Source organism: Etheostoma cragini, chromosome 5, assembly GCF_013103735.1.
Source record: "Etheostoma cragini isolate CJK2018 chromosome 5, CSU_Ecrag_1.0, whole genome shotgun sequence".
NCBI classification, from domain to species: domain Eukaryota; kingdom Metazoa; phylum Chordata; class Actinopteri; order Perciformes; family Percidae; genus Etheostoma; species Etheostoma cragini.
The window spans coordinates 14,308,524-14,325,879 of record NC_048411.1 but is presented as its reverse complement, the minus strand read 5'-3'; the positions used below and the strand labels follow the sequence as shown (position 1 = coordinate 14,325,879).

The following is a 17,356-nucleotide window of genomic DNA, read 5'->3' as shown; positions in this document are numbered from 1 at the left end:
TTTTGGAAAAAGGCTGCAATGAAACAAAGAGTGAAAAATTTAAAGGGGTCTGAATACTTTCCGTACCCACTGTATGATATGAATTTGAAGTCACACATAGAAAAACAAACAAACACGAGAGCTTGTAAAAAATGATCTGACCTTGGCTGATCCCCACTGATGGCGGTCCATCTGCAGGACCTGGAGCTCACCGCCAGTATTTCAGTTTGACTGTTAAAAAGTGTTTAGATAATTAAAAGGTATTTATTTTGAAGTGGGCTGGCAGCTAGTTATCTAATGCTCGCATTCTATTCCACTAAGCTTCCATGTTACATAAGTAAGACGAACAGAGTTGTCCCTCATCTGGCTATATAACCCAGCTTTCCCCGGCCGTTCTGTTTCCTCAGAGCTCCACAGACTAAGTCCACAGTAAAGAGTAAAGATGGCAGAAGGAGGGCAGCCACAGCAGTGTTTGCTGAGCAAAAAAGGCAAATCCAACTCCGTTATCTGGGAAAAGTTAACGCTGGCTAACCCTGCGGTTCCTCTGCGAGTATGAGTAATGATGTTAAATAATTGTGAGTTCAATATTGACCAAAATAATTGTGATTATTAGTTTTTTCATAATCGAGCAGCCCTAGGTTGTGATGGAAAGTTAACCAGAATTTGTAAACAGAAGTGGAAATTTCAATTTGCAAGTACAGATTTCTTTTTTTTTTACAAGCTTTTGTGTTTTTTTCTGTGTGACTTCAAATTCACATCATGTGTGTGCAAAAAAAATGTCAAGTGCAAATTTTATTTTTACGAGTACAAGTTTTAACATACAAGTTCAGAGTTCTCACATCGTATTCTACAAGGTGTCACCTTTTGCACCATATTCATACCTTTCAGCAAACATTATTAACAGTATTTTTTTAAGTCTGTTTCAGGATTGAATAGTATTGTAGGATTACCCTTTTATTGTATGTGATATCTAATCAAGTGGTTTAAATCAGTGCTTTGCATATACTATACAATACATATGTAACATAATATCTGTGTAGGTCAGCTTTGTTTTTTTTACGGTTGCTCTTAGTATCTCCTTGCTCCATCATGCCAAATCCAATTTCACACCTTTGAACATTATCCTAAATACATGCACTAGATATCCTGCCTGTTAAACCGGCTTTATGAAGCACAGCCAGGAATGATGTTATTTTACGTACTGTGAAAGCTATTTCAGATTTATTTGATGTGTGGATACTGTATGTTTTAAATGATGTTGTCTGCTTTGGTTATTTATTTTTTTTAAATGCATGCGTCATATAATCACAGCTGAAGGTGTTGGCAGCGTGCAGTGGCACCAGCCATTGAAGTGAACATTTCATGAGTATAATTTCACCAGCCACTTAAGTGTTATTTAATAAAAATATCTTTTTTTTTTCCCTCAAAATCTGACTTTCATGTTAGTGTATACACCAAGTTTGGTCAGTGCTCAATATACTACTGCGATTCACAAACAGACTGCTGCATGTTGCACCAGCTTATTGTGTGGCCCTTTAGTTTCATTTTTAATATCCGATGCTGTCCAAATTGTTCCAAAATCCGAACCCCAAGTTAATTGGGTTCGCAGGAAACCAAGTTTGAAATAGATTGGATAAAAGGTAAATGAGATATTTGAAATGCAGACGCAGAGACACATACTATACATAGGCTACATACAGACACACACACACACACACACACACACACACACACACACACACAGAGGTGTCCCACTTTATCAGACAGATTGCAAGGATTTGAGGTTCTACCATTGAAATGATATTCAGACAAAATACGGGTTTTAAATCAGTTTTTCCCAAGTCTAAGTCTCAACACCACCAGAGAAAACCAGGCTAAAATTGGGCACATTCCAATGCTTTTATTATTAAAGCCCTTATCATAAAGTCATTCATCTTTTGAATAGTGTGGTGTCAATGTCCCTGTGGGGACAAGAGAATAAGTGGCACGTCATTGGGCAGGTAGCCAAACATTGTAATGACCTGTCACAGTGGGAAGATCAGGACCGATTGCCTGATTGTCGTCATGAGTATGGAGATCATTTTTAGGGCGCATGTTCTCAGCCTATCAAGGACAAATGTAGTATAAACTGTTGGGATTTTCATTGGGGATATTTTTTATTTTTCTTCACAGACATTTGCATCATGTCTGTTGAACATTTTAATTTAATTTGATGCAGTGGAAGTGAATCATATATTTGAAAAGCGACAGAATGAGATGAAGATATGTCTTCCTCTTTTCTCTTTGAGTAGGGAAAATTGATCACAATATTCTGCGCTTTCTTCTTTACTCTCTTTCAAAGATGTTGGGTTTGTCTTATTCCTTCAAGTTCTCACTGAGGGATAATGTATGCGGAGCTCACTGCAAGTCACAGAGAAAGGTAAATCTGTTAGAGAAACTGTACACACACACACATTCATATGACATATCCATCCACTGTAAAAGATTAAAAAAAAGAATAAGTAAAGTAATAAATAAAAAAATAAATAATAAAGTTTGTCTCTTAGATCACTTTCTAACTTACTCTCTTTCCATCCTTCCATGCCCTACAACTCGTTGGAGCAGATTATGTCTTGCTTATAGATCAATATGTCTTTCTTTTTTGAAACCAACCTACAGGAAAGGATTGATTGAGGCTAAATGTAGACGTGTGAGATCTTTTTGTAAAGCATGGCCCTGTACTTGATCATGTATTGGCAGTGGCTATCATTCAGAAAGCTGAAAAGGCAGTATCCAGTGGCGCTTATATTTCAGGTTTATATTTTTCCTCTCTAATGCTTCACCAGGCCCTCTGACACTTCACCTTCACAAGGGTTTTTATGGAGAGTGAGTATGATATATAGAGATCTGAGTTATTTTTCACTGGCATCTGTTTGTTGTGTTTAATATATCGCATAAGTGTAAGATGATAACATAGCCAACTTGCAACATGAATGAGGATCGGTACACACTGGGTGTATACATCTTAACTTTTAAACATTTGACTACAACAATCGACTTTATTTGTCAGGTGCAAGGCAGAAGCAGAGGTCAGACAGTTTCTCCCAGCATCCCTTCCGCCCCCGTGAACACCAACCACTTCACTTTACCAGCATACCTCTAAGTGGTTACCTGCACCTCTTCAAGCGAGAAATGACTTGCCCTTCTCAAACCTGCTGCTGCCTCACAGGAGGTGACTTTGTAGCATTGGATCTTCAGTTTGTTGTCATAGCAGGGAGAGAGAGAGAGAGGGAGGGAAGGAGCTCTTGTTAGTCGGCATAACTTGCACTGCTCTCACGGAGACTGGCGAGAGGGGACAGCGGGTGGGGTGGAGAGAGATTGGGGGACTTGTGGTTTTCTGCTCCCTCTCGCCATGATTGAGGCCGTTGTTATATCCTTCTCACTGCGAGGCAGCACGGTTGAAGTCACTCGAGCAAAGATCACATTGAGGCATGAAAAGCTCTTTTTGTAGCTGTTGTTAAATGTAAATGACATCTCACCGGGCCTTAAACGTCCCAAATTATTTCAATTAGTAATAGAAATGTCCTTACTAACAAAGTAGTGTTTTTTTTAGAGAAAATACTTACATGCATTGATAAAGAAAATGTAATCATCTAATCAGTTAAATAAATATTTAATAACATGTAACAAGATAGGTTCTTCAGCCGCATCTCAGACAGTACACAGTTTCAAACATGTAGACTTAATTTGCTCTTTCTATTTGTAGTTATTTTGTATAACAGATCAAATCATCATATTTGGACCAAATGATCTTCCAAATTGCCACTTTGTCCACGATATCAGCTTCCTATTTTCTTCAGTGGTGAAGCTCCACAAAACGCTGCTTCTTTTTTTTTATAGCTCCGGGGGAAAGATTTTCATAAGCAGAAATGCACTAACTGTCCTAGATCATATGAGAGGTATTAGCTGAATTTTGTTTTAGGGCGGATTTTAAATTTGAGTTTAAAAACATGTTTTCGGGGCAGGCTTAGCTAACTGGATTAAGACTGATTTAAGTACTATACTATAAGTTAGTGAAAGAAAGTTTGTTAATGAAAAAAAACTTGAAAGTTAACTTATTTTCAAAATTAACAGAGGCATTGGCTCAGTTATAGTGCCTGAAGTCTGTTCTGTTATAAATCTGCGTCGTCTTTACAGCTACTACTACTGATTACATGAGTTAGGAAGATTTACTGAAATATTGTCAACCACTTTTATTTTTAGGACTTCATCTATTGCTCCTCTTGTCTTCTTCGTGTCAAAAACTTATATAATGTGATTGGTGGCCGGGTTGGCGCAGTTGGTGGAGCAGGTGCACATGTACGGAGGGGTTTGAGTCCAAACTGTTTCCTGCATGTCTTCCTTTTCTTACCTAGCTGTCCTGTCCATTAAAGGCGGTAAACCCCCCAAAAATAATCTTTAAAAAAAGTGATTGTGTTGCATTATTTTAAACTAACCACTTATTAAAGCTGAAAATCAGTACAGCACTATTTCAATGTTAGGGTATACACTCAGCAGTCTCTAATATATTTTACTTCACAGTTTCCTTCCAAATCCTTCAAAAGCCTCCAATTGTTTATCTTGTGAGAAAAGATTCCCTCTTGCTAGAGTATCCCAAGGTCATCATTGTAACACAGATCTTAAAAAGGGCATTCAGAACTATTGTGAACACTGGTAGCCTCAAGGCTCTCCCCACTGCTGTATGCTGGATGTAGAGCTGTGCTAAGGACAAGACCATTTCCAGACACCCTCTCAGCATTTCATTCACAATCCCACAGCCCACCCACTGCTAAGAGTCTGTGGCTAGAAAGCTGCATTTACAGGGAGAGATGAGTGTAGAGAATCCTGGGGGAAGGGTCCATAGCACACCAAACATCCAAAGAAGAGACCACAATCACACAGCAAAACTGACACCAGTGATCAAAAACTCATGGAGAGCCGTGAGTGCTCCCTTTCCGTCTTGCAGGAGTCTCTCTGCAGATCAAAATGGAAAGATGGATATGCTTGTGGGCTCGTTGTCCTGTTGTTTTACCTCACTGCACATTTGGTCTTTCTTTCTTCAAAGCGGCCCACATTTGAGTAAATGGAAACAGCAGAGCACCACTTTATGTGGCAAAATCTGTTCAGTAAATCAGGCCTTTAGGGAACTTTTAAGCTTTTACTTTTGTATCTGTAAGAAGAAATAAAAAATGAATGTCTAAAACTAGTGATGCACCGAATTGAAAATTCTGGGCCGAAACCAAATCGGAAAATTCCGAATGCACTGGGCCAAAAACCCCAACTGCAAATTACTCTTTTTTTTTCTTTCTTTTTTTAACCCATTTTAAAATGTATTTTTTTGTATATTTGTATTAATAATATACTTTTTAATTGATTTCATGAATTTAAAAACTACACACCAATAAAGTTGTCACACTTTTATTGAAATAACACCAACAGTTTACACAATATTCAATATATTGATTCCGTTCCGTAACAATCAAATGTAACAGATATTTTTGTACGAATTACCCAAATAATATTAAATTCTAAGGCAATGCACTACATTATTTTTTTCTGTAATGTCACATGCTTTGGCACTATCATTTGCAAATTTCTTAGCCATTTCAAAGACTGTGGCATCCAGGGGTGTTTGTGTTCTAGTTGGGGTACTTTTAAGCGTTGTTGTTTTGATGTAATCTGCATATTGAATTGGATGTTGTGTTTTCAGGTGGTGTATCAGACCTTACGTGGAAAAGTTCTTTGGCATCAAGAGGGGGTACCTCTTGAAATGTCTGCTGAACAAACACTGCAGATTGCAAATTTGAAGTCCTTATCAGAAGTAATTCCCCACCTCTGACATGATTGGCCTTTGCTGGGCAGCACCGTGAGAATGGCTAGATCAACTGAGAGGGAAATCTGAGCACTGAGGGGCAGGGTGGAGAAGCATACAGTATATTTTCAGCTCATATTTTCAACTCATATTGAAATACTAATTTGTCGCTGACATTATTGTAGCTGTAGGCACCTAATTTGGGGATTGTGTGCTACATGATTCCACCACTACACCACCTACCTTTTACAGTCAGCTATATCTGTTGGGATGACATGTGCAGACTTTGATTCATAGTTAATGTCTCGCAAAGCTGGGAAGATTGTGGCCTCGTCAGGCGCATTGGCTTGCTATAGCAGCACTGGTGTCGGCCAGTACTTGCAATCTATACATATAACAACACGTTTCATGCCTCCTTTCAGTGTGTCTCAAATGGCCTCCATACATATGGAATATTTTGGTGGGTGAAAAGATCTTGCAGTAAAACTCAGCTTACATCAGAGCCGCAACCCTATTCCGCATTCACAGCAAAGAAAGGTACGAAGAAGTAGAACCAATTTTATCATTATATGGAAATACAAGTTTTCCCCCTTTCTCTGTGTGTCTTTTATTCTTTGTCTTAGAGGCAGTGAAAGGTTAGGACAGTCCCATCATTTAATGGACCAAATCAATGCCATAAGCATTAGGGTCGAGTGAAAAAAATGAGTACAGCATGGGATCACAATATTCTCCATGACAATACTGTATCGAATCACTGACTCAAAGTATCAATCTTTTATTAGATGAATTGCACATGAGATTTTAACTTTTTGGTTCTAGAATAATAAAATAATTGCTTTTTTAGGCCACTAGATAGAGCAGTTTAGTTTTTATTTTATTTTTTCTTGTTAGGTCAGCACGGATGACGGCATGTGCGACCCCTCTTGGAAACACAATTAGAAGTCAGAATAAAGATAATACATTGCAAGATATCACATAATATAGCATTATGTTTAAAATTGCAGTAACATCTTATTGTGATAATATCGTATCATAGAGTCTCTAGTGATTCCCACTCGGAAGAGCATTTGTTTTGTTTAAATCACAATAGCAGTTTTTGGAAAGTAGCTGTTGAAACAAATAGACCTACATAGAACAAGCACACCTAAAATATAGGTGGTATGGTAAAGTATACTATAATTAGTATTTAAGTGTATTTGTGTGTGTGTGTGTGTGTGTGTGTGTGTGTGTGTTAGATAAACTACTTAAACAACAGAAAGTAGAACACTTTTTTTTTCTTCTTTTTTTTTTAAATAGAACCATCTGAAAGTAGCACAAGAAAAGAGTGTTTCATTTTCAGTTTCTGGCTGAGATATTAACATTGATGCACCAAAGAGAGCAGACAATTGTAAACAGTGAAGTTGTGTGGTGGTAGGTCCTCAATATGCGGTGTGTGTGTATGTGTGTGTGTGTAAAGATAAAGAAGAGCAGGTCAAAGATCTGTGTTGAACTTCAAATGTCTATTTTCTAGGGTATCTTGCTGCTCCTTTTCCCATCCCATGAGGGACAATGTTGCCCCAGTCGGAGGTCATTTTGGATAACATGCCATAGAAATAAGCTGGATACAAGGTGTTTGGGGACACTTTGTATGCGCCACTGGCATCACTATTTCTATTAAGCCTTCTGTATGGAGCCTTGAGCTTGACAGAAAAACTGACATTCTACCCTAAAGTTTATTGAATACAAATAGTTGCACCAGAGACTATAAACCAGGATCCATCTGTGCTTGGCACTGATCTAGCTAGCGTTGGCCTCATGCATGCTCTCACGCCCCCATCTGTCAGTACTCTGACCCATCATTGATAATATAAAAGTGATACATCACCTTTTCCATATGCCTTTAGTAAGCACTCAGTTCTGCAAATCCTGCCAAATAAGAACTGCTGTAGAAACCGACTTTGAGGAGATGACCTTTTTTGATTGGCAAGGTGGTGCTTTGTGAGCAAGTACAGGCATTTTATTCCCCAATGCATCTATGCTGTGAAAACCAAACATAATGGCCCAGAATGCCTTCAGGTAGAGGAAGCTAAATAAATGGTCAGACCCGTGTCTTGAATTGCAGTCTTGTTAATCTTTTAGCGAAAGGCCAGCATTTTCACAAGATTATTGAATGTGCCAAAGTGCTTCTGGAGAGATTTACTTAGAGACTGGATTTCTTCAGTTTGTTGAGATCAAAAGATAAAATGACAAAACCTAAGACATGTGTACTTTGGATTCTGTGAAGAAAAAATGTATAAATTCATTCAGTAGGTTCCCCCCACCCCCTTCCTGGTTCCGGTCCCTGAGCACCCATTCACCTGTTTTATCCTTCCTGTGTTGGAGTTATGGGGAATTAGCTGTTACCAGGGCCTAATTGTGTAAGGCCCCCTCAGATGCTTGGGCTTTGCTGTCACCTCCTAGCCTCTGCAGTAAGGATGGACCTTTTGGCAGATGGCCAAAGTATAAATGGAGATGCATTTCCAAATCCCAGGTGGTGGAAAAGAGTTAGACTCTGTCTTGCTCAGGGCTTCTGCCTGGCACTGCAAGCTAAAGCAGAACACAAATAAATGTTCAGCTTCACTACACAGAGCGGCATTATTCCGGATGGTCAGTGTTTGGCCAAATTAGTATCAGTGTTGTCCTACTACATATTTAGGAGTTCAATGTAACTAAAGGTTGAAGGTCATGAGAATTATAAATATGACTCAGTGTGGAAGAAATGACACAGATGTGTGAATGGCTACTATGAGGATGATGGTGCTTTTTACCAAAGAATTCATAGAATCTCCTCCTAGACAGAAAAAAACTAGATCAGAGAGAGGGTCAGCAAAAAAAACATGTATTCATAAAATCAGTGTGAAATTGCTCTCTGCTAAAACCACTGATGCATCTTAATTTGGCAATTCTGTCAATATTAAACTCTGCAGAAGTCATACAGAATCTGACCCTTATCATAACCATGTTTCTTTTAGTGGATATTATTTAAGATGTTTGTTCATGATTCAACTTTTTTTTAAGATGTTATGTTTTAAACTTAACACATTATATCATTAGTATTTTCTTGTCTTTATGCCATGGCTTGGGGTGTTATCTTTAATGTCTGGTTTTACAATATTTCATTTAAATGTGACGTACGCTCAGTCCACCACCTTGGTCCAGACTGAAATATCTTCACACAATTTGGATGGATTGCCTCTCATTGTCCCCAGAGGATGAATACAACAGACTTTGGCGACGTCCTTACTTTTGTTCCAGCACCAACATGAGGTTGACATTTGTGGTTGTGATTTAAATATGTTGACAACTGTTGGATGGATTGTCATGAAATTAGCTAAAGATATCCAAGGTCAAAGAGAATATAATGAATTTGGTGACCCTATGGTTTTTCCTGTACCGCCATATCTCTCACACTCAGCTGCACTTTTTGTAAGTGCCATGTGAGCATGCTCAACTTAAACGGTGAACATTTATAGATGCCTGTGCTGCACTTAGGTTTGGTTTTCATACTTAAATGTTTCTACAACTCTATATTGCTACTTAAATGTAACTAAGGTTGTCAGTATAATCTGTTAAAATGTTATATACTCAAATATTATGGTTTTATGTTCACACATCCGTGCTTGCTCTTTGACTACCAACTCCCACCACTTTATTCATGCATATTATACCATTTGTCTCTTAAACATTCTAGTAGTTTTACCTCAATAATGTTGAAAAGCCTATGGATCACACTTGGTTTTGCCGAGGTTGATCAGTATTCCCTGCACACACCGGCTGTGGAGACTCCATCGGTAAGCTTAAAATGGCACTTAAGGCCTTCCTTCGAGTGTCATTCTGCCTTTGAGCTGAGGACTCCTTACATTCTGTACAAACCAGATTCAGCAGAGCCCCCCCCCCCCTCGGTCTGCATGTCTTCAGTATGATGAGTGTTTCGCTTCCCAGATACTCTGGAGTGCGGCTGTGAATAACTTCTCAGGAGGCTAATCCCACTTCAAAAAACCGTGTCTTCCAACACTATTCTTAGTCCTGAAGTCACAGCTTCATGCATCATCATATCCCTTGAAACATACAGCATGTGAAAACAAAACTAACATGCATTTGAGATGAGATTTTTAGACAGTCCTGTGTAGAATATGAATAAAGTTTATACTCATGCTAAGGCTGAGACATACCATTGTGAAAACACATTTTAAAATAATAATATATAATATTTTCAAATTATAACATATTTTAAAGATAATATGTTGAATTAAAATCTCTCTTTCAACTGGTTGTGGGATTTTATCAGACCCCAAATAGGAATCCTGCCTTTGTGGTCACTTCAGTGGCATGAGCAAAAGGGGTAGATTGACAGGGTAGATTGACAGTGGAGACAGGCACTTCCATGTTTCATCTTCTATCTCTGACTTAACTTGGATAGACAAGTCTTGTCTTGGCCTTGTGTAGTGTGGGCTTGACACATTTCACTGCACCAGGACCTGTCAAACAAAACATCCAAGGCTGATCACCCATATACGAAGATGCAGCTCTGAGGACAAATCAGCACTTCTTGACGTACAGTAGATTTATAGAACTATCCAAACTGGAATTCACTTAGGCAGACATTTATCTATTCAACATAGATGCTGAATGCATGTGTATCGTACAGTATTTGCTTAAGCTTGTGTGAGAGTTGAATCATTAACAAATGAATGAGAAGCCCACACAACTGGAGAGAGGAGATTAGGTATGATGCGATGAAATGCAGATGGAAAAACATTGCATGATTCAACTTACTGGTAATAAAGCCCTCACTCTGAGCGTACAACCTATTCAAGTGTCTTGAGTTCCCGCTGAGATGTAAGGAGATGGCTCTTCTATCTCTGCCCTTTCGAATGGGTTCTGTTACATCAAAAGTCCAAAACTGAGCTGGGAAAATTAATATTCCCAAATAAAATAAGCATGAGGATTGCATTACAGGATAGATAAGCACACTCATGACAGGGACATAAAGGACAGAAAAATATGCTGTTTTTCATTAAAGCTGCCTGTCTTATTATTCAATTATTATTAATATTATGTGTTTATATTGGTCCCTTGATGTAGTACAGTGTCATGTGTGTAACAAAACATTTAATCAAATACAATGTCCTGCTGCCTTAGATGTGTGTGGGTGGAATGCACAGTATGTATGAGACTAGTTTTGTATATTATGTCCTTAAGGTGGACTCCATATACATATTCCAAATGTTTTTATTATATTCTCATATCTTCTGTAGTAAAGTGCTCTGTCACAGTGCTTATAAGCCAGGGATATAGCTACATTCTCCATGGGCAGACTAGCAACCTAATGTTAACGATTGGTTGTGTGATTTTCATTTCCCCCTCAGATCAATTAATTCTATTGATTGTGTCCATGGATTACAGTCTTTTTTCAAATCTAACGTCTGCAGGATACCACCATGAATCACAGGGCATCAGCCTGTCCCAGGGGAAACCCTGTTCACTATAAAAAAAAAGACAAAGGATGATTACTTCCAAGGAAGTATGAGTGTTCAAGGTCAGGGGTTTAATTATGTGGCAAGCGTAAACAACCCGTTGTCCACTTCAATTCTGTCGATCACTGACCGTATAGGTCAAGCCACCATTCCTTGCCTAGATAGTTAGGTCAAGAGGACCAGCTTGCTTACCAAACATGTGAGGGTTCACTGGCTCTGTGACACAAAAACAGATGAGATACGATGAAACCTCCCCAGGGAAAACTCAGTGATAAACTGAGTCCAGATGGAGAGATGTAACATGATGAGACAACTCCACATGAAAGCAAAGTTTTGACTAACCTCCAATTGTGTGGCTTACAGGAAAAAAGAATGCTTTACCCAGATTTACCCTACATCTGACTGTAATTTAGTAAAGGAAGTGGGTGAGATTTCTTGGCAAGACTGCTGGGACATTACCTTTCATTCTGCTAATTAAGATTGGGGGCTTTACAAGTAATAGAGGATTACCAGCTATTAGCAGGCATTTATTCCAATCATTTGTGTGATTTATGTTGTTGTTTGGGGCCAGTTTAGGCTTTCTGGTGCTACTGCATGTATTCAAGTCCAACTAAAATGAAAGTATATTTTAATATAGATCACCTCTGTAAATTAAATTTTCTCAGTATTGAGGAAAACTAGTACTATAGATGGAGAACATGTATGTTGCCACTGTTTTCTTTCTTTTTTAAATTGTATTAAAAACATATTGTATGTGCTTCCTGAACACAACATTTTTCTATTTTATAGCTTTGGTAACCGCTATTACTGTGAAATTATTTACACTAAAACAGTTACAAAAGGGTTAGTACACTATATGGAATTACAATTTGTGTGCCTCATTTTAACGACATGTTCATGTCAGCTCTGCAAGATTTGACACAATACCTTTTACTGTTGAATGAACTGGAAAGCAAATTCCGGCTGTGTGTTTGTGTGGTTGTAGCAAGTGCCGGCGCTGCAGAGAGGACACAGGTGAGCCCCCTCCCAAAGCTCGTCTGTTCCTGCTCTCTGGACACACTTCAGCCAATTTGCGGCTCACAGCCAGTGCTAGTTCCTGACACATAGCACTATTCATTGCTCTCATTATTGTCCAACTGAGACACTTTTTAGAGAGCAATGAAGGGGCAAAGCCAGTGAGGGAGATGTTCCAGTGGGCCGATGAGAGCATGGCGAGAGCCTGAAACCAGAAACCGAGCAAAATTATTCTGGGATTCATTGCCTTGGTTTCCAGAGGCGGTGTCTGTTTTTAAGGACGACAATGCTTATGTTATTGAAAGTAACATACGGGGTATTCATTATTTTATCAAACTTAATTCATATGTCAAACGAAACAACAAATGAACTTCCAAAGGGAAGTACAATATATTCATTAATGAACAAATTAATTCCCTGGGGGTTGACAAAACAAAATATGCACCTGCACAATACAGTGCTATTCACCATATTATCCCTTCAAAAACCTACTATTATCACTTGTCTGTTGCTAGTGGCTCTGTATTGTAGGCCAATTTAATTTTATCCACCATAGTAAGTGCCTTGCTTGGACATAACCACATGAAAACAACAAAATGAACATGATGTAAAAACCCTTAAAACAGTCCTGCCAAAGTTTCAACAAAAAGTAAGCATTATAGGCTCCACTAAAGTGGTATCATTTGAGGGCCGGTGTGTTGTAGTATATTACATTGTATGCCTTGTAGTTTTATTGTTTCCATTGACTGTAGAAATCTTAACTCAGTCTGGCTTGTTAAATTGTTACAACCAAGATAGCACCATTCCCATTTAACTGAAGACATCTATTGTAAAATGTTGTTTTAACATAAGGCTTTTTTTACCTTTTTAATTGCAGAATGGTAGACTCTGGCTATTATTGGTGAGGGGAACTCCTTAGATGCATGCCTATAACTTTGTTAAGCGTTGTATAAACATTGTTTATTAACATGACCACTTCATCTCTGTACATGTTGTTCACCATCTCCTCTCTTTCTGTCATAGTTTCTGTCTCCAATTCTCTCCATGCTTCTCATCACCTCTTTTCTCTAGTTTTATCAGGTGAAATAACTGTAGTCCTTGAAGTAATTCCTTTTCTTTCACCTGATTTACTGGCAATAGACCGCTTTTAAGTCTCACTTTTCCTGTGTCAATCTCTCAGAGGCTAATGGCCTCTCATAAAAGGAAAGCAAACCGTAAGATGGGCTGGCTATGTTTTCCTCTCTCTGTGGTATGTTGTTCTCCGGGCTATGTACGGTAAGTGGTTTGCCCATTTGGCTCACCTTTGTATTTGAACCTACAGTACTGGTGGCAACAAAGGGGCATATGAACTTAAAGGATTACAACAGCGTCACTTATCTAAGTGGTGTGATTGCAATGGATGGTGCTCTGTGCAGAATAAGCTGAGGATTGTTTTTTTTTTGCTACTGTACATTTCTGCCCTGCAATTGACTGGCAACCTGTATCCCACTCTCGCCCACCAGCGCCCTTCAAGGATAAGTGGGTATCGCTAATGGATGGATGAATGTACATTTGTGTTTCTAATACATTTTTGACTCTATAAACATGCAAGTTTATCACGCTGTCGCTGCGTCCATCACTGAGTCTTTCCCTAAGTGATGAGGTTACATCATTGATCAAAGAAAGTGAGGACATTGTTTGAGTTGGAGCTTTCCTATTGGTCGTGGCTGTTTCAAAATGTAATTGGTGCGCATAGTCAGCTGTCTTTGCCTCTGCTGTCACCAATCAATCAGCTGATTAATTTCCTCAATATGCGGTGTGTGTGTGTGTGTGTGTGTGTGTGTGTGTGTGTGTGTGTGTGTGTGTGTGTGTGATTTAGATAAACTACCTACAAAACAGAAAGTGGAACACATTAAGAAAGGAAAAAGATTTTTTTTAAATAGATCCATCTGTAAGTAGCACAAGGAAAGGATGTTTCATTTTCAGAGACCAACATTTAAGGATGTGGTTCATAATTGTCATAGGGTGCAACCTATAACTGGATTTCATTATTGAATTTATTAAATTAAAGCATGTCATTATTTGTCTTAAACGTATCCTAACCATGTCATGTGATATGCTACTTATGTACACAACAGCAATATTACTGGAACCACTACAGATGAACATTTAATATCCAGGAGTTATATAATAATATAGACACAACCGCTGTCTACACTTGTAAGAATTTGGCCACAATTCATCTTATTGACCATGCATGGTCCAGCCATATACTAGGTTTAACCTAGTCTTGCTTCTTGGTGTCTTCCCCCTTTGACATGTGAGGTAATAGTCTTAATAGAGGGTGTGCTGCACACTTTACACATAGTAATACTTATGAGCTTGCTCAATTAAACTTTCCAGCACAATTTTTTTCATTTATGTTATGATGTTCACATTAATGCTATTGCATTTATTCAAAGATGGATCTGCATTTAGTTAATGCTTTGGATGCATTGTATCTCAGTGCTCTCCATTTGAGTGTTCCACTAAGGCAATTAGTAGACCAAATATCCCTTGTAGAAATTACTCTGCTATAAAATGCATGAATGATGTTTCATATGGCCACGCTGTACCCTTGGTTACTGACTGTAGTTTTATTGTTGTTATTATATTTCCTACTGTCTGTTAGTGGTTAATGAGGACTAAGAAGCTGAATTGCTTAATGGCAATTGGCCATTTTTGTCTTCTATATGGCAGGCTTTAGTTTTTTTTTTCTTCAGGTTAATAGTTCTTAATAAGATTGTGTTGCTCCTCGAACTTAGATAAATTTCAACAAACAAACCCCCCCCCCAGATTGCAGTGACCTCCCATAATCAACATGGTTCCTTCTGACAAGTGCTTGTTCATCTCTATGCTAATAGCGTGTTGTCAGTACGAGGCTAGTCTCTTGTATTAGTCATGATGGCTGTTTTTTGGATATGTAATCATATCAGATTGTCCCGTACTAGCTCATCAAAGCACAGTTTTAGCCAAGGCGGGAGCAGAAGAAAGATCACTAGTATTCATGAGGGAATCAGTTCATGGAAACTGATATATATATATATATATAATATACTGTACATCAATATGATTCTGAATCCTCATTTTGAAATAGGATATGTTCAGCAATTAGCTATGGAGAAGTACAATGACATTGGATTACTGTAACTTTGGCAGACCTCGAGTCTTTGCGTGGTTAGCTCTCTTACATACACTAATAAATAATGATAAATACCTGATCTTGGACATTTTTCCAACAAATTTAAATTACATATGAGAATATTGAGGCAATATTTTTGCTCAATTACTGCTCTGTTGGCTTAAGTTTTAAGCCCCAGTCATTATGTATACATTGCTTCTCTCCAGTTGTCTCATAAAGCTTGAGTCTTAATAATTCAAACCACACTGAATCAACTGCATCTTCCCCAGCTGACGGTAGACCATGTAGATCCAACCCTGATGCAATTTTTGGGAAACAACTGCACGTTACAACTTTAATGGCTTTATGAAATAGCTTTGAAAATGTCTTGTAAAACAGACACTGAAAAACAGCCACATAGACTTACACAAACAAACAAATAGACAATCACAAACAATTTTAATAATGGCAAAGTGCAAAGATTAGTGCCATGTGTATGAATCTTCACAGTTTGACACGTTAAATATTTGGTTAAACATTTTTACTTTTCTCTCTTATACTTTACACATCCCAACACAATAAAAGATGAGTGGCCGTTTGAAATGAATCGATCTACCTTGCGTCCAGCATAGTTGTGTGTTAAGTGTGTCAATTTTTCTTTCTAGAGTAGAGTTTTTAGTGCCAACTGTGAATATCAACTATTTTGTTGTACTCTGTATAGCCACAAAACGACAGTCTGTCTACTAAAACAATTCTCTCCCCAAAATGAGGCTCTAAAAAATATCTAAGTGGAGTTCACATTTGGAGGATCTGTTTTGGTGTTTATTTCATGCATTATTATTTCATGCAGCACATTTAATGTGCAGTACATTTGATGTATCACCTACTGCATTTCACTAAATTGCCTGTATAGCAGAGGATTAAGAAAAAAAGGGCTTCTCTAGCATCAGCTTTATCTGAAGCAGAATGTAGACATTCAAAGACACAGCAGGGCTTGTCTTGAGTGTGCTCACTGTGTGCTCACCATAAAACAAATTTAATAAAAACACAGTGTTAGATGGTATTCATGATTACATATAAAGTACACATAGAGAGATTTGTTCACCTTCACAATAGCAAAATAACTCCCTTTGCATTCCAGACAAATGAAAACAATATAAATGTCTGTTCTATTCAATCTTCACAACTTTTGTTATCATCTTGTTATCGTCTGGGAAAGGTTTTACAGCTAAATTTCATCAAACATCTTGTCCACCCAATACAGTTATCTAGTGGGTCCCTGGTGGATTTTTTTGGGGTGAATCACAAAACACATGTTATTTCTCTCTCTCTATCTTGCTCTCCTTCTCTGTGTGCCTCTCTTACTCTCTTTTATTTACTCTACTTTTTATTCCGCTTTGCCGCAGATTTAAAATGCATCTGCTGCCAGTCACCGTACCTTAGTGACCATAATGTTTGAAGACTATGACTGACAGGACTTTCACAGAAAATAATATACGTTTGGAGATAAAACAAATGTGCCCAAGTGATTATTTTAGATATTATAGATAACATCTCAGGAAAATCAAGCATCGTGAAATTCTTACTTTAATCATGTTTCACTTTCTTAAGCTTTCCAAATCCCAAGCGTAGTTACATATTTATGAAGCCAAAATGTACCTATAAGTCACACACTCATGGCATGTTTTAAAGGATTAAAATTTTTGTAGCAGCCATGGGCAAATTTGGAAATCATTAGCAATGTGTTCAAAATTGTTCAAAAGTGTACCTCCTTCCCTCCCTCCCCTTCTAAACTATCCCTCTAATCTCATTTCCCTTTAATTGTATGTATAATAGAATGGAGTGCAAATGGTGTGATGAGAGAGGTATCGGGTCTGTCACCTTCTGTAATTGGTTAGA

At 38.1% G+C, this 17,356-nt stretch overlaps 1 protein-coding gene across 2 annotated transcripts in view; it reads left to right on the top strand.

The window, feature by feature from the left end:
- LOC117945213 (EGF-like repeat and discoidin I-like domain-containing protein 3) overlaps positions 1 to 17,356 on the top strand; it is a 114,403-nt gene that overhangs the window by 40,791 nt on the left and 56,256 nt on the right. The window lies entirely within an intron of this gene.